This window comes from Camelus bactrianus, chromosome 31, assembly GCF_048773025.1.
Source record: "Camelus bactrianus isolate YW-2024 breed Bactrian camel chromosome 31, ASM4877302v1, whole genome shotgun sequence".
Classification (NCBI taxonomy): Eukaryota; Metazoa; Chordata; class Mammalia; order Artiodactyla; family Camelidae; genus Camelus; species Camelus bactrianus.
Window position 1 is genome coordinate 25,252,322 of NC_133569.1, and position 20,439 is coordinate 25,272,760.

At 49.6% G+C, this 20,439-nt stretch overlaps 1 long non-coding RNA gene across 1 annotated transcript; it reads right to left on the reverse strand.

The window, feature by feature from the left end:
* Nucleotides 1-691: 691 nt before the first annotated feature.
* LOC141575676 (uncharacterized) lies at nt 692-19,670 on the reverse strand. The gene is made up of 2 exons (XR_012503374.1): nt 19,139-19,670; nt 692-8,167 (listed from the first exon to the last, which is right to left on the reverse strand). It is a non-coding gene; the product is annotated as an uncharacterized LOC141575676 (long non-coding RNA).
* Nucleotides 19,671-20,439: the final 769 nt, after the last annotated feature.

Consider the following 20,439-nt stretch of genomic DNA (forward strand, 5'->3'; position numbering starts at 1 on the left):
TTTATGGAAAACAGTATGGAGATTCCTCTAAAGACTAAAAATAAACTTACCGTATGATCCAGGAATCCCACTTCTGGGCATATATCTGGAGGGAACTCTTATTCAAAAAGATACATGCACCCCAAAGTTCATAGCAGCACTATATACAATAGCCAAGACATGGAAACAACCTAAATGTCCATCAACAGATGACTGGATAAAGAAGTTGTGGTATATTTATACAATGGAATACTACTCAGCCATGAAAAAGAATAAAATAATGCCATTTGCAGCAACATGGATGGACCTGGAGATCGTCATTCTAAGTGAAGTAAGCCAGAAAGAGAAAAGAAAAATACCATATGAGATCACTTGTATGTGGAATCTAAAAAAAAGAAAAGAAAAAAAGGAAAAGGAGGACAGTAATGAACTCATCTACAAAACAGAAACAGACTCACAGACATAGTAAATAATCTTATGGTTACCAGGAAAAAGGAGGTGGGAAGGGATAAATTTGGGAGTTTGAGATTTATAAAGTTAACCACTATATAAAAAATAAATTAAAAAACAAATTTCTTCTGTATGGCACAGAGAACTATATTCAGTATCTTATAACAACCTTTAATGAAAAAGAATATGAAAATGAATATATGTATGTGTAAGCATGACTGGGACACTGCTGTACACCAGAAATTGACACAGTATAACTGACTATACTTCAATAAAAATTTTTTATTAAAAAAAAATCATTAGACTTTGGGGAAATGCAAAGTAAAACCACAATGAAATACAACTACACACCATCAGAATTTTAAAGACTGATAATATCAAGTGTTGGTGAAGATGTGGAGAGAGATTGGAATTCTCTTGAACTCCTGCCAAGAATGTAAAATTCAGCCGCTTCAGAAAAAGTTTAGAAAGCAACATCTTACAAAGTTAAACGTATACTAACCATCTGACTCAGCAATTTCACTGCCATGTGTTCATTCGTGAAAGGTGAAAATATACGTCAACGCAAAGACTTGCACCTGAAAGTTTATAGCAGTTAAAGTCATAATATACATCAGCTGGTGAATGGATAAACAAACTGTCGTGTATCTGCACAATAAAATGCTCTTCCCCAATAAAAAGGAACCAGTGACAGAATCACCTGACAACATGGATGGATTCTAAAGGCATGATGCTGCAGGAAAGAAGCCAGACCTACCACTGATCACACTCAGAGCGATGCCACGTGCACGCGTACAGAAAAGTCAACCACAGGCAAAAGCAGGTCGGTGGTTTCCTGGGGCTGGTCAGAGATGGGTGCTGACTCCAAAAACGTGTGTGGGAGCTTATCAGGGCGCTGGGAATGTTCTACACAAGGACCGCGAGGTGGTTACAAGGCTCCACGTGTTTGTTAGAACCCTGGATTGCAGGCTTAAAATGGTAAATTTCATTGTGTGTAAATTTTACCCTCCATAAAACTGACCAAATAAAGGGGATAAATAGGTTTTTACTTTAAAAAAAATCTTACTTTCGAGTCATTTTAGAGAAAATTAAAAGGACGGCACTCATTTGAGGGTCATGTTAAATTGAACGTTTTAAACTTCAACAACACATCAGTGGTTTAATGCCAGGGCATCAAAAAGTTGGGGGCACAGCACCATCTAGTGGTCAAACTGTGCATTTAAAATATAATCTGTTGAAAGATAATGAATGCTATACATTGACATGAAAAGACCCAGTTAAAAAATGTTTCACTTAATGCCCCAAAGTAATTTTATACCATTTAATACCTACTAGTTATAAAGAGTTGAGAAATCTAAAAATCTAACTTTGAGTGGCAAACAATATCATGCTTTAGAGAGACATTTTCTCCTTAACTAAAAACAAAACAAAATTGCACACTATCACTAGTATTCAGCATTTTTCTGGGCGTCTCAGCCAATACAGAAGGTTAAAAAGATGAATAAAACAGGAACAAGATGTACAATTATTTAAAAGGAGAAAAATGGAAGTATCACCATTGGAAGACAATGAAACAATGTACTGAAAACTAAGAGAATCTTATTAAAGTTCTTATAACACAGGTATGAGAATAAAGAACAAAAAATTCATATCTTTTCTATAACACAACAATCACAGAATATAATTTATCACAAGGAAAGAGTCCATTAATAGCAGCAGGGAAGCAGCAACAAAAATAAATAAATTACCTACAGATAATCCTAAGAGCCATGTATTGTGACTAAGGAAGAAAATCATCAAAATTTATAGAATGGAGTATATATGGTGAGACACATATTATTTCTTTTTTTAGACTTTATGGATTTCCTAAATTTATGTAATTAATTTATTTATTTTTGTCTTCACTTATATATAATGAGTCTTTTTTTATTTTATTTTATTGCGTTTTACTCAGTTTACAATGCTGTGTCAGTTTCCAGTGTAGAGCACAATCATGTATTACTTCTTGATGGAGAGACTGAAGAGAATGTACGTGTCCCTTCTCCTCAATTCATCTTGTATGTTTGATGGAACTTTAGCCAAGATCATTACAGTATGTAACTGAAGTTAATCCAAATATGTATGTATTTAACCTACACACATATGTATGTAGCCATAAACAACGACTACGTTGTAGTGCATGCGTTTTGTTTTTTTTTTTACTTTGTACATTTGGCATCATATAGAATGCGACTTTTTGCAACTTGCCTTCTTGAGCACAAAATTACCTCTTCGAGGTGCATTCGTGTCCTTGCGTGTCACAGGCAGGTGCCCCAGCTGCTCATGCTCCTGCGGATGGACACGCACATCACTTCTCTTCTAGGATTACGTCTTCCGGACGGTGCCGCTCTCCCCCGTCTCCTGGTGGCTCCTGCACGCATCTGAGAGCAGACTTGCCTGGTCACAGGCGTGTGTCCATTCAGCCTCACAGCGACGAGAACTGCCCTCCAAAGGGTCAGTGCCCCCCACACACACACACAACTGGGGAATTATCCCGTCTTTACAGCCCAGGTGTGCTCTAGGGACTGAACTGTGCCCCCCAAGCTCACATGTTTGAAGCCCTAACCCCACAGAATGGTGTTTGTGGTGGGGCCTTTGGGAGGCGATCAGAGGACATCATGAGGATGGGGTCCCCTGATGGGGTTAGTGCCCTTATGCGAGGGGACACCAGGCAGCTTACTTCCCCTTCCCTCTCCACATGGGGACACAGCGAGGAGGCAGCCACCTGCAGCCTGGGCCAGGGCTCCCACCAGACCTGAATCTGCCGACTCCCTGATCTGACTTCCGGCGTCCAGGACAGTGAGACAATACATTTCTGTCGTTTAAGCCACTCGGAATTTCTTGACAGCAGCCTGAGAAGACTAATACAATATACCTCAACTGTGAGACTCTGTACTTTGTTGGTAATGACTAAAATTTTATTGCCTTAATTAATAAATTTTTCCCACATTTATTTTCTTATTTCAGTCAGATACGTAGTTTGCAAAAAGTTGATTCTGTAAATTTTGGATTGCAATGATATGCCCATATCAATATTATTATTTTTTTAAATTCCATTAAATACATCATGTCTGGAAATGTTCAATTATGTTTATGCAGTAAAAAAAATTGCAGATTTTGATGATTTTTTTCATAGCATTATTAATATCCCCCATAAGTTTTATCCCCAAGACTCTATGTCAAGTGTTTTATTTTATTGTATGTAACCAATTCAAAATGTTCTTTTGTGTTTTCACATTGATAATTACACATTTTTTACTTTGAACCATGAACGTACCAGTGTATTACTGCCAATGCTGATAAAAATGTCTTTGATAATTTTAACTTTTAATGACTTTCAAGTAATATTTACATCCAACACTTATGACATTAACAGCAAAAATAAGCCACTCATTTTTCTTGAAATTAGCAAGTATTTCAGGCTAGGAAAAGATATTTGTTTCATTGTAAAATATCATAGGTTATCCATTTTTCTATTTTTATTGAACTGTAGTCAGTTTACAATGTTTTGTCAATTTCTGGTGTACAGCACATGCTTCAGTCACATATGAACATACATATATTCATTTTCAAACTTTTTCACCATAAGTTACTACAAGATGTTGAATATAGTTCCCCGTGCTGTACAATATGAACCTGTTTATTTTATATATAGTAGTTAGTATCTGCAAATCTCAAACTCCCAATTTATCTTTTCCCACCCCCTTACCCACCAGTAACCATAAGTTTGTTTGCTATGTCTGTGAGTCTGTTTCTGTTTTGTAAATAAGTTTGTTTGTCTTTTTTTTTAGATTGCACGTATGAGTGACATCATATGGCATTTTTCTTTCTCTTTCTGGCTTACTTCACTTAGAATGACAATCTCCAGGTCCATCCATGTTGCTGCAAATGGCATTATTTTATTCTTTTTATGGCTGAATAGTATTCCATTGTATAAATATACCACATCTTCTTTATCCAGTCATCTGTTGATGGACATTTAGGTTGTTTCCATGTCTTGGCTGTTGTAAATAGTGCTGCTGTGAACACTGGGGTACATGTATCTTTTTGAATTAAGGTTCCCTCTAGATAAATGCCTAGGAGTGGGATGACTGGGTCATAGGGTAAGTCTATTTTTAGTCTTTAGAGGAATCTCCATAATGTTTTCCATAAGGGCTGCCCCAAACTTCATCCCCACCAGCAATGTAGGAGGGCTTCCTTTTCTCCACAGCCTCTCCAGCACTTTTCCTTTGTGGACTTCTGAACGATGGCCATTCTGACTGGTGTGAGATTATACCTCATTGTAGTTTTGATTTGCATTTGTCTGATAATTAGCAATATTGGGCCCTTTTTTTCCATGTGCCTTTTGGCACAAATTCACTCCAAACCCTTCACCAGAAATACGAATCTCTTCTCAATGCATCCAGAAACATCAGGTACTCCACTAGTTGCATTTTTTTCCCCTTAGGAAGAGTCCTTCTCAGAACCCCCTCCTGTGGCTCCCTCAGGACTCTGCTCTGCAGTGTCAGCCCTCAGGTCACCCCAGATAACATCACCGGGGACATTCCTTGACCTCCCTCTTACTCCCTGGACCTCCTGTCCTCCTCTTTCTTGATTTGTTCCTTCATTTTGATGGAACGCACCCTCTAGCAGCTTTCTGAGAAAGGCTACCTACCGAGCAAGCTCCTCAAAACTTCTCAGGACTGAAACGTCGTTCTCCCCGCTCCTCCTGACCCCCGGCCCCCCTGGGTCTAGGCTCGCAGCTGGACAGTGTCCCCAGCAACCTCAGGAAGACATCCCTTCACGGCCTGTGAGCCCCCGCAGTGCAGGACCTGGGCCCCTTTTTTCCCGCTGTAGGACGTCAGGACCGTTCCGGATCAGTGTCTGTGTTCTGACGTTCCATGTCTTGTGCTCTGGGGCCAGGGGGCTCTTTCTTCCTCCGTTTGGCAGATGTTTGCAGTGGGTCCCTTCAGACTGGAAACCCAAGTCCTTCTATTCTAGGAATTTTTTTAAAGTGATTTCTTTGATAAATTCCTCTGTTCTCTCTCCCCTCCACTGGAGGGTTCCTTTCTTCAGATGTCAGATCTGGAGTATTCCTCTCATGTTCTTTCCTTTTCTCTCCTACCTTCCGCCTCGTTTTCAAGTCTGCTTTCTTGGAAGGATCCCCTAGCCGCCTTCCATCACCTCCACTAAAACTTCCCACTTCAGTATTCCTGTTTTTTGAGTTTCCAAGATCTGTTTTTATTCTATGAACATTCCTTTTAGGTTTTTACCTGTTTCGGTTTCTTAGGAGCAATTTCTTCCTTTATTTCGTTAAGAATACAAACCATAGTCCTTCGGAAATTTTGGATTTATATCTATATTGTTTGTCTCAGCTCCTCACCCACCCCAACCACTGCCCTGGGCTTTTTCTATTTACTTTGGTTTCTGTTCTTTTGTTGGAAGCTTTCGGTCTTCAAATGTCTGATTCATGGCAGTGTGACCTTAGAACAAGGAACCAAACACTCATGGCAGAGTCGGGGGGGGGGGGTGTTGTGCAAAGCTCCTTGGCCGGTGGGCTTCCCAGCTGTGGCTGCTAGACACCTGGGCTATTTCGTCATCGTTTCTCATGGGCTGGTGGGTTTCTCTGGAGAAGGCCACTGGGTCCCCTGCCTGGAGGGTGTACCCCTGGCTGCCAACGTTCTTGGAGTCACGTGGAGAAAGAGAGCGGGCGAGGTGACATTGGAGGACCAACCCCTTTCAGCAATCCCTGCACCCTGAGTCCAGCCTCCCTCACCTGGTCCTCTGCAGGGAGCGAAGTTCAGACACTTCCGGGGCCAGAGAGGGCGGCCACGGGGCAGCGTGGCAGAGGGGCGGGACTTGGGGTTTAAATGGCTTTTCATACAGACTGCCTAACAGCCCTGCTTCCCTCTGCCCTTCTCCTCCTCTGGGGGTGGCGGATGCCTGCGACTCCTGGTCCCTTCTGCACTCCTCTGCATGAATCAGACCTGCTTCTCAGCCGGCTCCACGCTGCGGAGCGAGAATTCAGCTTCCTCTGCCTCCGGGTACCCCATGTCTGTCTCACCTCCAGCATCCAAGACGCAGTAACCGCCACCTCCCTGCTGGCGTCTGTGTCCCCCTGGGTTCACACCCTCTGTGTGTCCCTTTTCAGTCTTTCTTAACTTGGGGGAGAAAACAGAGGTATAAGTAAGCCCGTCCTCTTGTTTTCATACTTAAAATACCGGGTCATGAAATACTTTGTTTTTCCAGAAATGACAAGATACAACTTGCTCATTTCAAGAAAAACGAATGGCTCCCTTTTGTTGTTTGCGATGCACTTGCTGGATGCAAATGTTAAGACTTGTCTGCTTAACGGTGGAAAGTGTTAAACACTTCTTTTATCAGAACGGGCAGTGAGAAAATTCTGGGTTCAGACAGACGATCCATAATCACCCATGAGAAAACGAACGGGTAATATTCTGAATAAGTCACATATAACAAAGCTTCTGGGGGGAGAGCTCATCAAATAATATGAATAAATCAACTTAACCTGTGAAAAACACCACTACAATTTTTAAAGTTTTGCCCACGTAGTTAAAAAATCATTTGGCATTTCCAGACACGGCACATTTAATAAAACTTAAAAGATAATCTGGATGTGGGCAATCACTGTAATATAAATGTATGGAATCAATTTGTTGCTAAATGCATATCTGACTGAAAAAACAATTTGGGGGGAAATGAGCCACACCACTGCATTCATTTATCGCTGAAAAACATAATAAAAAAAAAAAAGCTGTAAATCAGCTAACTGGCTTTAACTTTTCTCAGCAAACCGTATATTTACTGCCATATAGCAGGCAAATCTCAGAGAGGCTTAAATAACACGTTTAGAAAATGGAATTGAAATAACCGGAAATAGAAAACAGTATTAGGGGCGGCGGGCTGACCCTGCAGAGGCGTTTGGGTGGCTCTGCCAGCCTCGCAGGGGTCCCCCTGTGGAAACTGTGAGGCCACGTCGCTAAGCGTCAGAGCAGGAGCGCCGTCTAGAGATGCGAAAGCGCGGCAGAGTGTGTCAGCGCGCCGGAGGACCAGGATGTGCCAAGCAGAGCAAAGCAACGTGAAATGATCGTCCCCAAGAGGAAAGCTGTCGGGTGGCCTGACTGCACCACACAGAGGTGCACGTGCCGTGTGGTAACAGAAGTGAGAAGCACGTTGAGCCAGAAGCTCTTTCCAGTCGGTGAGGCACGAAAGGGGGCCAGGTGACAGGCTGGAGGTGGATCGAAGGTGGGTGAGAGTCGACGGGCCAAGCCGATTGAATAAACCCGCCGTCCCAATGAGCAGTTCGCACTGACGCATCTGGTTATTTCCGAAGGGCAGTATCAGCGCTGAGCCCCGCTGAGTGTCACTGCAGTGGTTCAGCGGAATCCGAGCGAGGTCCAGGCCCCAGATCGAGGCTGGGATGTTGAAGATTCTCAGGAGCGTGCCCTCGTCCCCGAGGACCATGAGGGCAGGCAGTGGACCTTAGAAGATCATGGCTTCTTCCATCCTGCAAGGCGCAGACGTGGGACAGCATGACGGCCGGGGCAAACCAAGATGGCACCGCTCATTTCAAAACTACATCCGTGTCCTCTTCTTTCTTTTTGCCTTTTTTTCAGATTCCACGTATGAGCGATCTCATAGGGTATTTTTCTTTCTCTTTGTGGCTTACGTCACTCAGAACGACGATCTCCAGGTCTGTCTACAAAACAGAACCAGACTTGCAGACGTAGTAAACAATCTTAGGTTCAGCAGGGGAAAGAAGGCGGGAAGGGGTAAACTTGGGAGTTGGAGATTTGCAAGTGTTAGTCACTAGATATAAAATTAGATTTTTAAAAATTCTTCTGTACAGCACAGGGAGCTATAGTCAATATCTTGTAATAACCTTTAATAAAAAAAGAACATGGAAACGAATATATGTACGTGTATGCATGACGGGGACAGTGTGCTGCGCACCGGAGACTGACACATTGTAACTGACAGTACTTCAGTTTAAAAAACAGAAAGAAAAGGAGTGTATTAGGTCACACTGCCACAGGCAACAGCGGGCCACACGGATGAGAGGCGCCTGTGAGAGCGCCGAGGGCCGGTTGTCGGGGTCTTTATAAGGTCGGGTCACGAGATGCCCGATCGGCTTGTGCACACGTCTCTGGTTGGTTGTAGGTGAGGTAAGAGGTTCAGGATCTGTGAAGGGCAGTGGGGTTTATGACTCTGATAAGGTGGGCAGAAACAAGCCAGCCTGAGCTACTGTGAGATTAGGCATTACCTGGGGCTACTAGTCTGTTAGGGCAAACTCGTCCAGCAAAGAACGTACTTCATCTGCTGAGGGACCACAGACGACATCTGAGAGTCCGGCGGGGGGGGGGGTGTCACTGGACTTTGAAGGACACCGTTTGGTCCCACAGTGTGTGTGTGTGCGCGTGTGTGTGTGTGTGTGCGCGTGCACATGTGTATACGAGAGAAAGCGAATGCGTGAGCACGGGTGTATTGAGGGGGTGGCGGGGTCAATCCGTGGTCCTGCCGTTGAGATACGCCGTCCTCCCTGTCATCTTCAGGACTTACTCCTAGCTGCGCTTTCTGCGTTGAGACGTAATGGGCCCGACACACGTTAAATCAGGACTGAACAACAGCAGAAGGAAACAGGTCACGCAGGCCACAGATACATATCCTGTATTAAGTTATCTGCTTTGGAGAGACGAGAACCCAGCTACACACGTTGAAAGAAAGGTTAGCAGACCTGGGAACAGTGTAAAACCGTAGGCAATAAAGGATGTGATTTGACTGGAGAGGCGGCATATTTTCCGTCTGTTTACACTTATAATTCATGTTTTAATTCTTTTTAGAAATTTAAATGAGGGTACGTGACCTAAACAAGCAACAACAGGGGAAAGAAACTGTCTTATTAGAGGAAGTCGCGAAAAATACGAGAATTCATCTGGCCTTTAGAGAGTGCGGTCCAGCCACAGTGTGGTTGACCCTTAGCCCGGCCACCTTTCAAGGAGACAAAACAGAATTCAGCGAAGTGGAGATGACCATTTACAAAACTGACAACTGTGACCTTAAAGGATTCTGTCACTACGGCTCACAGGGCATGCGCCGTCTTTTCAAAGCCTGTATCTGGCCCTCGACGCCCTTTGCAAATTGCTCATTAATTCCCTGGAGAGTCCTGCAACGCTGGGAGGGATGGGAGCTACGGTCTGTCGACACGTGAGGCTGATGAACGCAAGGGCTTTAGGGATACCGGATTCGGCAGGAGCTCTGTCACAAGGGGAGGAGAACCCAGGGACGGGCGTGGTCAGCAGGCGACTGAGAAGAGGTACCGGGTACCAGCCTGGATGTGGGTCCCCCTGGGGCCCATCCACACCCCTCCCTTCCCACTGTTTGGTTCTGGGGACCGCAGATCCCTCTCGTGTGTACACTCACGCTTGTGGGGTTCGGTCCCTTGCAACCAAATGGGCCTGGTTTCTACAAAAGATAAAAGGACAGTAAGCGTCCACCTTGCTTCAGCACCGGGTAACTGCACGTGTGAGCCGTGCATCTAATGTCAAATCACAAAACGCTCCATTCACTTACTTGGTTTTGGTGGCTTTTTTGCCGAACGTTGTTTCTCATTTAACACCTTCCCCAAACGACGATGAGCTACATATGCCAATCTTGATATAAGATTTGTAAAAGCTGAATATAAAAACAATCGCACACGCAAAACTCAGCAGAAGATGTTTCACAACTAGCTCTGATTTGAAAGTTGTGGTCGGTGTGAAGGTGTCCAGGAGAAATCACCGCTCCCATGTGAAACAGCACCGTGCTGCTCACCATCGTCTTCCCAAGCGCTCCGTGTTGCACGAGACAGCTAAGCACCATCAAAATGAAGCTTGTCAAAGAAAACCTTAAACTGCTCATAATCCCATCATGGCACCAGCGATGTCTCCCTTCAGTTTCGCACACCCACTTCTCATGCTTGTAACCACAGTGCGCTTCGCTGGAAACACGAGGGCATTCTGCCACGTTTGCACGGCCCCTAAAGCCACCGTCTTTACGTTTCTCGGACGCCCTCGGGCCGCCCCCCTTGTCGAAGCCGCCGGCCAGCTGAGATCGGTCCCCCGTTACAGACGCGCCACAAGGAGCGCCTTCCTGCGTTTATTTTCTTCCCTCGGTCGTTTCCTTGGGACAGCTTCCCAGGCACCACGTTGCTGGGTCAAACACCGCGAACGATCTCCGTGGTTCTAGAGAACGGGCTTCCGGGCTGCCCCGCCGACGGCGGCCCCGCCGTGCGAGAGTGAAAAACTGGAAGGAAGTCAAGCGCCCGCAGCGGGGAAGGAGCCCGACGAGCCCCAGCCAGGTCGCGACGGGACTCCCAGAGCAGCACCGAGGGGACCCTCTCAGTCCGCGCAGACGTGCCCACGAGCAAGTCGAGGTCCTTATTTTGTGGTTTGGTTTTGCTGTTTTTTTAAGAGCGTCGGGTAAGACCTCTACGCCTGATGACGCCCGTGTGAGCACGTGGCCAGCACGGACTAGGAATCTAGGGAGTAGAGAGTTTGGATTTTGCAGGACACTTTCTGTGTTCGTGCCACATTTCCACACCGATGCATCGCTTCTGAGCGTCCTCTTAACTTTCTGAGAAATTTCGCCAGCCGAGCCTTTTCCGGGAGCCCCACCGCCGCCCACCTGGACAGCCGGCTCCACTCTGCAAGGGGCAGGGGTTCCCTCCATCCCTGCCTCCTCGCGGTCAGCAGCCTGACCAGGACCGCTCGGTGCATGTTTACTCTAATCCCCAAATAGTCCTAAACCTATGTATTTACCTCCAACTGCACTGCACATCCCAGCTCCGGAAACCATCATTTATCCCCCTGGACGACTCTGGGGACACCCCTACTGGTCCTTACGCTGCTCACGTTGGAGCCACAGTGACAGATAACGGGTAACAGACGCAGATCTGATCGTGTCATCTGCCGGCTCTAAACTCCTGATGGCGCGCCATGGCGCCAAAACCGCCCTGTCCAATTAGGCAGCCAAAGTCATATGTGCTCCTTAAATTGTATTTAATTAAAATTAAATGCTCAGCTCCTCAGTCTCACTAGCCACATTTTAAGGGCTCAATAACTCATGGGGCTGGCGTGTTGGAAGCCATGCGACTTGGAACTTCTCTGTCATCTGTAATGTTCTGTAAAAGTTCTGCTGGACGGCGCTGCTTTTAAAGATAAAGCAGAAGCTTTAACTGACCCTTGAGACCCCCACAAGCCTCTCCAATCTCACCACCCCCAGTATTTCCCTGCACTCATCACCCTTCCACCACTCCAATCCTTGGTGTCCCAGAGCCCCTTTCCACCTCAGGGCCTTTGCACGTGCTCTGCTACCCCACCATCTAGCTAATTTCTCTCCTCCCTTTAGAGCTCAGTTTTGGTATCGCTGGCTCAGAGAGTCCCCCGTCTTCCCCGATAAGGTCGAATCCCCTTGCAGGACGATTTCACAGCTCCCTAGTCTTCTCCTCCGAAGCGCTTCTCACCATTGCAACTTAAATAGTGAATCGTATCACTGTCTGATGTTTCCGTCACTCACTGTCTAACGTATCTTTCCCCTACAAGAGTGGGAGTTCCCGGACGCCACAGACAGGGATTCATCTTGTCCCGCACGACACGCAGAACCAGGGCAGGACCCAGCACAGAGCAGGAGCTGAGTAAACATTTATTGAATAAATGAATGAGTTTACAGGCAAATTCAAACACCATGAGCAAGTACTAGAAGTGTTACCAGCTGACCAAGGGCCGCCCCTGGGTTCCAGTTCAGAGAAACTGAAGCTGTGAATTAAATGTTTGGACTATTTAGTGTTCCTCTCGTGTAGCATTTACTCCAAGGACAGGGGAGGGGCCCGGGTAACACATTCCAGATAGAGGACATTTACTGAGCACTGCTCAGGATCTGAAGGCTGTGGGCCAACTCTTCCCCAAAGCCTGCACGCTGAATGGAATTCGACTGCAATCCCAGAGGCCAGAGTCGAGGGCAGGCCAGGCCACAGAGGGCTTTAAGCAGCGCTGCATTCAAAGGGAATGTGAAACAGCACATTTCTCTCTGAGAAGGTTCTGGAAGGACCTTACCCACTGTTACCCATCCTCTGCTTGAGCAGCTCCACTCCTAGGGGTTTGCCCAAGAGAAATGAAAGCATGTAGACAGACAGACACACACACACACAGCTCATAGCAGCTTCGTTCACCGCAGCCCAAAGCTGGGAACAGCCCAGGTGTCCCCCAGCACACAAATGATAAAGTAATTGTGGTGTCTCCCCAAAATGGAATACTACTCAGTAACACAAAGGAATGAACAGGAATGAACTGAAAAATGGCTGCGTTAAGTGAGAGAACCCTTCACGAGAGAACAGGTAGCGTGTGATTCTATTTTATGAAACTCTAGAAAAGGCAAAACCAGGTCACAATGGAAAAGGAATTGGAACAGTGGTTCCTTCTGAGGGGTTGGGGATCCACTGGGAAGGGGCACGAGGGAACTTCGGGGGGTGACGGCGATGGCTCATGTCTTGAAGGGGGAAGACAGGAAGGTCTTTATCCAGGACTATTTCAGCAGGGCTGAGAGCTGGGGCCCAACCCCAAATGCAGCAGAGGCGGCTCGGGGGGTTACAGCCAACAGCAGAGGGGGAGTCAGTGGACGGAAAACCACTAAGAGGAGACGTCCAGGGTGGGGGGTTCTGGCTGACCAGCCCAGCAGGCCCCTTGCTGAAAGCAGGCCAGGGTGGTCAGACGTCAAGGTGGGGCATGAGGAGCTTCATCAGTTACCCAGGGAGCTCAGCTTGCAGGGGCCGGGGGACTCTCTCTAAACTTACTTAGCAGGATTCTTGCTAAAATTGGGCTGAAAAAGCCAAGAACAGGGCAGGGCAAGGCCTAAAGAGCACCCAGAGGTGCCTGTCCAAAGTTTGCTCAAGGAGAGAGTCCACCACAGGTCAGCCAGAAGTCCCCTGAGGTCCTGAGAGTCACCGGGTGAGAAGGACAGGACTGCAGGGTCGGAGGGCTCCCCGCGCCCCAAGCAGGACCACTGGTGGGCCTCCTGCCGTCCCTTCTGAGTCCCCTGGTCCCTCAGCGTCCACTGACCTGAGAAGCTGTCTGATGCTCTGCCCTGGCTCTTAGTCAGACCCAACTCCAGGGCATTTTAGCAGAAAGTTCTTTCTCCAGCCTCATCCAGGATGTGGACGTCTGTCTGGCAAACGGGGATGCGTTCAATAAATACGTCAAGGGGGGAGAACTAATTTCCCAAGATGTGTGGACACCATCACGCAGAATTCAGGGGTATCTGGGTGGACCTGCTTCTCGTTTTTCTCCAAGCACCTCCTACGGACATGACAGCTCTCCAAGGAGAACCACCCCCGCCAAGTCCTGGGTCTTCAACAAAAAAAGACGGGTCTGTTTTCAAGTACACACATTTGCCCTGCTTTGTCCCTTCAGAGCACTTACGATAGCAGCTCCCACGCCTGCACCTCTTCCTGTTGCTGTGGTTCCCCTTGGCCCTCATCGCCTTCCATCACTTTCCGTAACTCGCTCCTTCGATTCGCACTCCGTCCCCGTGCCTGTGAGGAGGCGGGACCCGCAGGGCCGCCGTCTGCCTGGTGGACACTCAGGGCTGCCTCCGAAGGCCCAGAAGCCTGTCTGGCACAGGACGTGCCCGCTAAACGTGTGCTACATGGGTGGCTGCCCAGGGCCAGCTGTCACACTTGCAAGGTTTTCTTTAAACAATTTGGCATTTCTGTGCTCCGTTTCTGCCTTGAGTCAGCCGAACGTACGCTGAAGTGTCTTTAGACATAGCTCCCCTCCCCCCATCTGTGTGGATGTCACTTTTCCTGTGACTTGAGTTCCTTAAAAACAGAAGGTGCTGTTGCCAAATGGCTGGTCAGTTCAGGGGCATCACAGTCCCTGAGTCCAGATTTCCTCATCTGGAGACCCAGGCAGTCACATCTGAGAGCCCGTCCCACACTGAAGGGCTTTGATTCTGGAGAAGAGATGCAGAGAGCGGGGCCGTGGGACGCCTCACCTGGGCCCGTCAGGTGGTGAGAAGCGTTAGAATGTCCTGGGCAGGAAACCAGCGCAGGTGGCCGGCGGCGGCTGGGCCGAGGCAAGGAAGCCAATCGAGGCAGTAACTGCAGAGGACTGGGCTCCCGGGGCGGCAGGGCCGGGAGCTCCTGATTCTCTGTCCAGGGTCAGCGGCACTAGGAAGGCCCCACCGGCCCGCCCCTCCGGATCTGGGAGGCAGGGGCCCCGTGCGGGGTTTGGCTCTCGGTCACGCTGTCAGGAGACTGGTCAGTCTCCAAAGCCCGCAGGCCCAGCTCCCACGCACGTCCCTGTCACACCTTCCCGCGCTTTAAAATACCCCTGTCGTTTCAGAAACACCCTTTACGACTATCATCTTAAGGCGTTGCTTGTAAGTCTCCCTGGCACATTGGAATGCATCGCGAGGCCAGAGCTGCTGGGGTCCCCCCCGAGGTTAGGGGTGTGCTGTCACCTAGGTCTCGCTCGTGAGTGTCAGGAGGACACTGCGGCTCCTTTCTACGCCGCCACTCAAGGCCGAGCGCAGGCCGAGTGCTGTCCTCACTGGAGGAAGAGGGCTGGGGGGGCGCTGGGCTGGTGCACGGCGACCCCCACCAGGGGCCGAGCTGGGCCGAAACACAGACTCCGCAGGGTCGGGACACGGCACCGGGCCAGCCGCGCCTCCCCGCACCTGGATGACACGCGCCCCTCCACCGGCCTCCTGCTCACCGGCAGGTGGGCTAATGGCCGCCGACCTTCCTCGGGGCTGGCGGTGCAGACTGTGAGCCCGGGACTGCTCTCCCCTTGGCCCCATATGCAAATCCACGCATCCTTCCAGGAGCACCTTCTCCAGCAAGTGGACGCCGGCCATCCCGTGAGTGCGGCTGGCCCCCCTGGGGTATAAGCTCCCTCTGAATTGCACCCATTCTGCAGGTGGCTTGTTTCCTTGGTTCAGGGGTTTTTTTAAATAACATTAACTGAGTGCCTGCCATGTCCCAGATTCTAAACACGTCCGGTGTATTTTCTCATTTAATCTTCTCATTCCTGCGAGAGGGTTCTTATCTTGCACATGGGGAAACTGAGGCCCAGAGAAGCGAGACATATGCCCTGTCCTCCAGGTGTTCAGTCAATAATCAAACCCAAATCAGGACCGGAGGAGGAGACGGACTCTCGGGGTGGGGGCCGCCCTGTGACTGGAGCGGGGGCTCCGGGCCAGTGCTCAGCACACGGGGAGGCAGCTGTGGGCACACCTGGTGGTGCGACAATCTATACAGCAGAACAGAAAACGGCACCAGGAAGCGTAAGCAGGAGCTGAGCAAGTGGAGGGCTGCCCCGCGCTAACGGGCTGAAGCCCTCGGTATTGGAAAAATGCCAGTCCTTTCAAAAGTGATCTATGCATCTCAAAGCCCCGTTTACCCCTTCCCACCACCTCCCCCCACTCCACCAGTGACCGTAAGTTTGTTCTCTATGTCTGTGAGTCTGTTTCTGTTTTGTAAATAAGTTAGTGTCTTTTTTTTTTACTATACTTCAATTTTTCAAAATGTGATCTATAAATTCAGTGTGATTCCAATCAAATATTCAATATTTTTTCACTTTTCCTTTTTTATTGAGGTACAGTCAGTTACAAAGTGTCCATCTCTGGTGTACAGCACCAGTCATGCACATACATACATAAATTTGTTTCTTTTCATTAAAAGTTATTACAAGATATTGAATATAGTTCCCTGTGCTGTACAGAAGAAATTTGGTTTTTCTCTTTTTTTATATATAGTGGTTATCATCTGCAAATCTCAAACTCTCTCAAATAGCCAACGTGTGTGTGTGTGAAACTTGACAAGCTGAATCTAAAATTCATGGAAACAGAGGAGCCATGACACTTGAAGGTGGAAGGACTTCCTCTGCGGGACCTCATTCTACCGAGATTTATTACAAAGGCTCAGAAGGAAGCCAGTGCGACATCAGCTCAAGGACTGAAAGAAAACGGGCCGATGGAAGAGACTAGAAAGCTCAGGGTGACGTCGTACAAACACGACCCTCGGTTTCTGAGGAGGATGGTGCTGCAGCGCAGGGGACGCTCCCAGGGAGCCACGGTGAGACCTGGGACCAAACGTGAGCCATGGGCTGTGTCCGCCCCAGTCCGGGGCGCGGAGAAGCCCTGCGTAAAAGGCCAGACGGTAGGGGTTTAAGCAGTGATGCCGACCGCCTTCAGGACTTCCGCTCGGCAAGGGCTTCACAAACGGGGCGTGAAAAGCAACAGCCGTCGAGGGAAACACTGAGCGGCCTCGGCTGCACTGCAGTTCAGAACTTTCGTTCGGCAGAGGAGCACATTCAGAAAGCAAAGCAGGCAACGCTGAAGGCGAGCGTTCGGAGACGGCGCTGAGAGGGGAAGGGGAGTAAGGACGTGATTCGCGTGAACGTCGGGGCAGCTGCAGGGCGAACACGGAGGCGGCGAGGGGCAGGGAGGCTGGGAGGGAGGGGCCCCCGGGGGCAGGCCACGCGCAGCCTCCCCAACTGGCGGGTGTGACACAGAGGCTGGTTTTTAATCGTTAATGATGGCCCGTAAGTTTTCTAAGCTTTTCTGAAGGGTTAGCATTTCACAATAAAAAAAAATGCAAATACATATATAATACGTCTCTATTTTTAAAATCCATCCACTAGGTGGATGAAGCGGGTTATTTTTTGAAATAGATGGTAATGATGTGGGAACTGTATTTTTAAAAGGAAAAAAATCCGTCAGAGTCTGTAAAATTCTCCCTCAGAGAAGCCTAATGTCCCTTTGCGGGAAGAAGGTGCCGTCCCTGCACAACCCCGGGGGGACGCTGAGTGCAGGGCGACTGGACGGAGCTCCGTGCGGAAGCACCTCCCGCCCCACTTACGTCCGTCTGCCTGGCTCCCCCAGGAGCTTTGCAGAAATAAAGATCAGCCTAATTCTTCCAGTCAGGTGGCGCAGAGCGCGGGAGGAGCAGCGCAGAGCAAAAAGCCCCATTCCGCCCTGGAGAGGCCGGTGTTCCCAAGGACGCAGTGCCCGAGCGTGCGCGAGGCCTGCCCAGCGGATGCCGAGAGCCGGCGGTGAGCTGGGGGCACCGGGTCAGCGGGCAGACAGGGCGCCCCGGATCTCCACGTGGACACCGGCCTCCCGGGTCCCGTTTGAACGGCCCAGAGGCTCCTGAAGACAGAGCCAAAGCCGGGGTAAAGGTCACAGAGCAAAGTCCTTGATGAAGAACACACCCCCCTGAATGATTAACGAGGAGAAAAGCCTTGCTCAGGCCCCAGTGTCCCAAAGGACCTTAAGATGAAGGGAGTCTCAAGGACTCGGAGACTTTCCTGGTGCTTTTATCATCTCCAAAGCCCAAAGAAGGAAGCTCGAAAATCACAGCCAACATTTACTTGGCTCTGAATGCGAGATTTGTTTGGGAGTTTGGAAAAGTAAATATTTAATTTTTAAAAACTATTTGCAGGGAAATAAACCTTCATGGGAGTTTCCATAACCTGAGATAAAGATGTATTAAGCAGGGAGGCAGCAGCCTGCGTTCGCCTCACTTTGGAAGGAATTAAAAACATAGCTACTCTTAAAGCACAGCCTGAAAAAGGCTGGCAAACATACCAACTGAAAATATAAAAACGGAACAGAGGCAAATGTTTTAAAAGGCGTGCGGTAACAAGTGGTGGTGAGGAGGCCGAGTCTGACAGGCAGGCAACATGGAGCCGACGTTCTGGAAAACAGCCCGGTGGTTTTCACTTTATCATATGACCCAGTCATCTCACTCCCAGGAGTCCACCCCAGAGGCAGAAAAACGTTCACCCACACAAAGATTTGTACGACAACGGTCAGAGCAGCCTCATTCACAACAGCCAAAAGGTGGAAACACCCAAATGTCCATCAACGGATGAATGGACAGGTAGAGCCTGGTGTGCTCCTGCGATGGAGGATTCATCCACAGGTGAGATGAGCAGACTGCTGACACAGGCCACGACACAGGTGAACCTCAAAACCATCCTGCTCCGTGGAAGAAGCCACGTGCCAAAGACGACAGGTGGGAGATGGCGCTGACGTGAAATGCCCAGCAAAGACGGATCCACGGGGACAGAAAGCAGACCCGTGGGTGCCCAGGGGAGCGGCGGCAGCGAGGGCTGACCGCAGACAGGCACGGGGGGTGTTTCGGGAGTGATGGAGACGCTCCAAAGCTGGCCTGGGGGGAGTGGCTGCAGAACCCTACAGATTACCACAATCGACTGCATCATGTGCTTCACGTGGGTGAAGTTTACGGTATGTAAATTAGGCCTCAGGAAAGCTCTTTTTGTAAAAAGGAGCAGAGTAAGCCAATGAGCGAGGAATGGATTGTTCCACAAATCGTGTGAGGACGTTGGCTAAGCAGTCAAGGGGAAGAAAGCAGCTTGCATCTGACCTCTGCTGCAGGCACCGAGAGACGCCTAGCTTTGTATTAGCCAAACCGGGAAAACCATTAGATGGAAAACATGGTTAATAGGTAACGAATTTCAACGCGGCGGTGAGGGGAGCTCGCTAAGTTCAAAATCAATGGAAAAATCCATGAAGGACAAGAAATGCTGTTTGACTGGGAAACAGGTTTAGGCACCTACGCAGACAAAAATACAAGAGACGTCAGAGGACAGAGGACAAACCGGAAACCTACCTTTGCTGCAGACAGGACAGGCTGCGTTCCCCTAATGCTCGAGTACGGGACTCAGCAAGGGAGACACCTGCCCCGGGCGCCCCGCGCGCCCCGGGCCCCACGGTGCGCCTGCTCCGCCCCGCGCGCCCTGCGCTTCCTGCGCAAGCGTTTGTTGAAAACCAGCCTCGCGAGAACACGCTGTCCCGCCCCCGAGGGCTCCGACCACGCCGAGGCTGGGAGCGGGGCGGTGTGTGTGGCACGAGCGCTGAGCCCGCCACGCTGCCCCCTCCCCTCGCCTCCCCCGAAGACCCCCTCCCCCTGGGGACTCAGGGCTCTGCCCCCCCCCAACATGCAGGCACCACCCCGGGAGGAAGAGCATTTATTTACCCCAAAGAGTGAGGCTCCGAGCAGTTACTGGTGCTCTGAAATGCGTAACATTCTGTCTAAAGCCGGGGGAAGAGACGGAGGGAGAGATTCAACACGCTGGGGCTTCGCCTGGGATCATGATGTGGGGAGAGGAGCGAGGATTGGAACGTGTGGCTGAGGAAGGCAAGGGCCCTGAGAGGCTGATCGAGGCTGGCGTGAAAACCTACATCGTACCCTCAGGCGTGTGCAAGGGAGCGTCCACTTCTTTGTTTCCTCCAGATCCACTTCCATCTGGCTCTGAGCCATCGTGCCACGAGTGACACAAAGTTCAGCCTCCCTCTCCCTCTGCACTGGGCATGTCGAGGTCTCGGGGACCCTCAGGCACGGACGCCCCTTCCCAGCACGAGCCCGGCCCGGGAGGCAGGCCAGCATCACCCTTGGTGAGGATGGAAGCCATGTCTGCCAAGGGCACCACGCTGTTCCCTTCAGGGAACTGGTCACTCTACAGCATGCTGTCAGGACCAGGGACGTGCGTCTGTGCTAAATCATGGCCCCCCAAACCCTCCATACCCTCTCCCCTCCTGGACTCTCTCCTCCCATCCATCAGTCCACCCAGGATCACCTGCTCAGTGGAGGCAGGATTTGAAACCGCACACACGCTCTGAGCCGCTGACTCCAGCACTGCCCGGCTTCCCCCTTTTGCCAAAGATGGTAAGGTTGTATCGGGACCTGACGCTTCGAACAGGGGACAAGGGAAATGGGAGGGAGCACGTGAACGGCGGTGTCCGATGGGCAGTCCCAGCGAGGGCACTGCCTGACCTGGGCAGCGGTTCAGTCACAGAGCCCCACTCCGCAAACCCAGAAGGGAAACCTCTGGTATTTGGTTCCTGCATCCTGCACTTTACAAAAGGAAAAAACGTGTGCGGGCTGGAGGAGAACCGAGGGTTTGGTGGCAA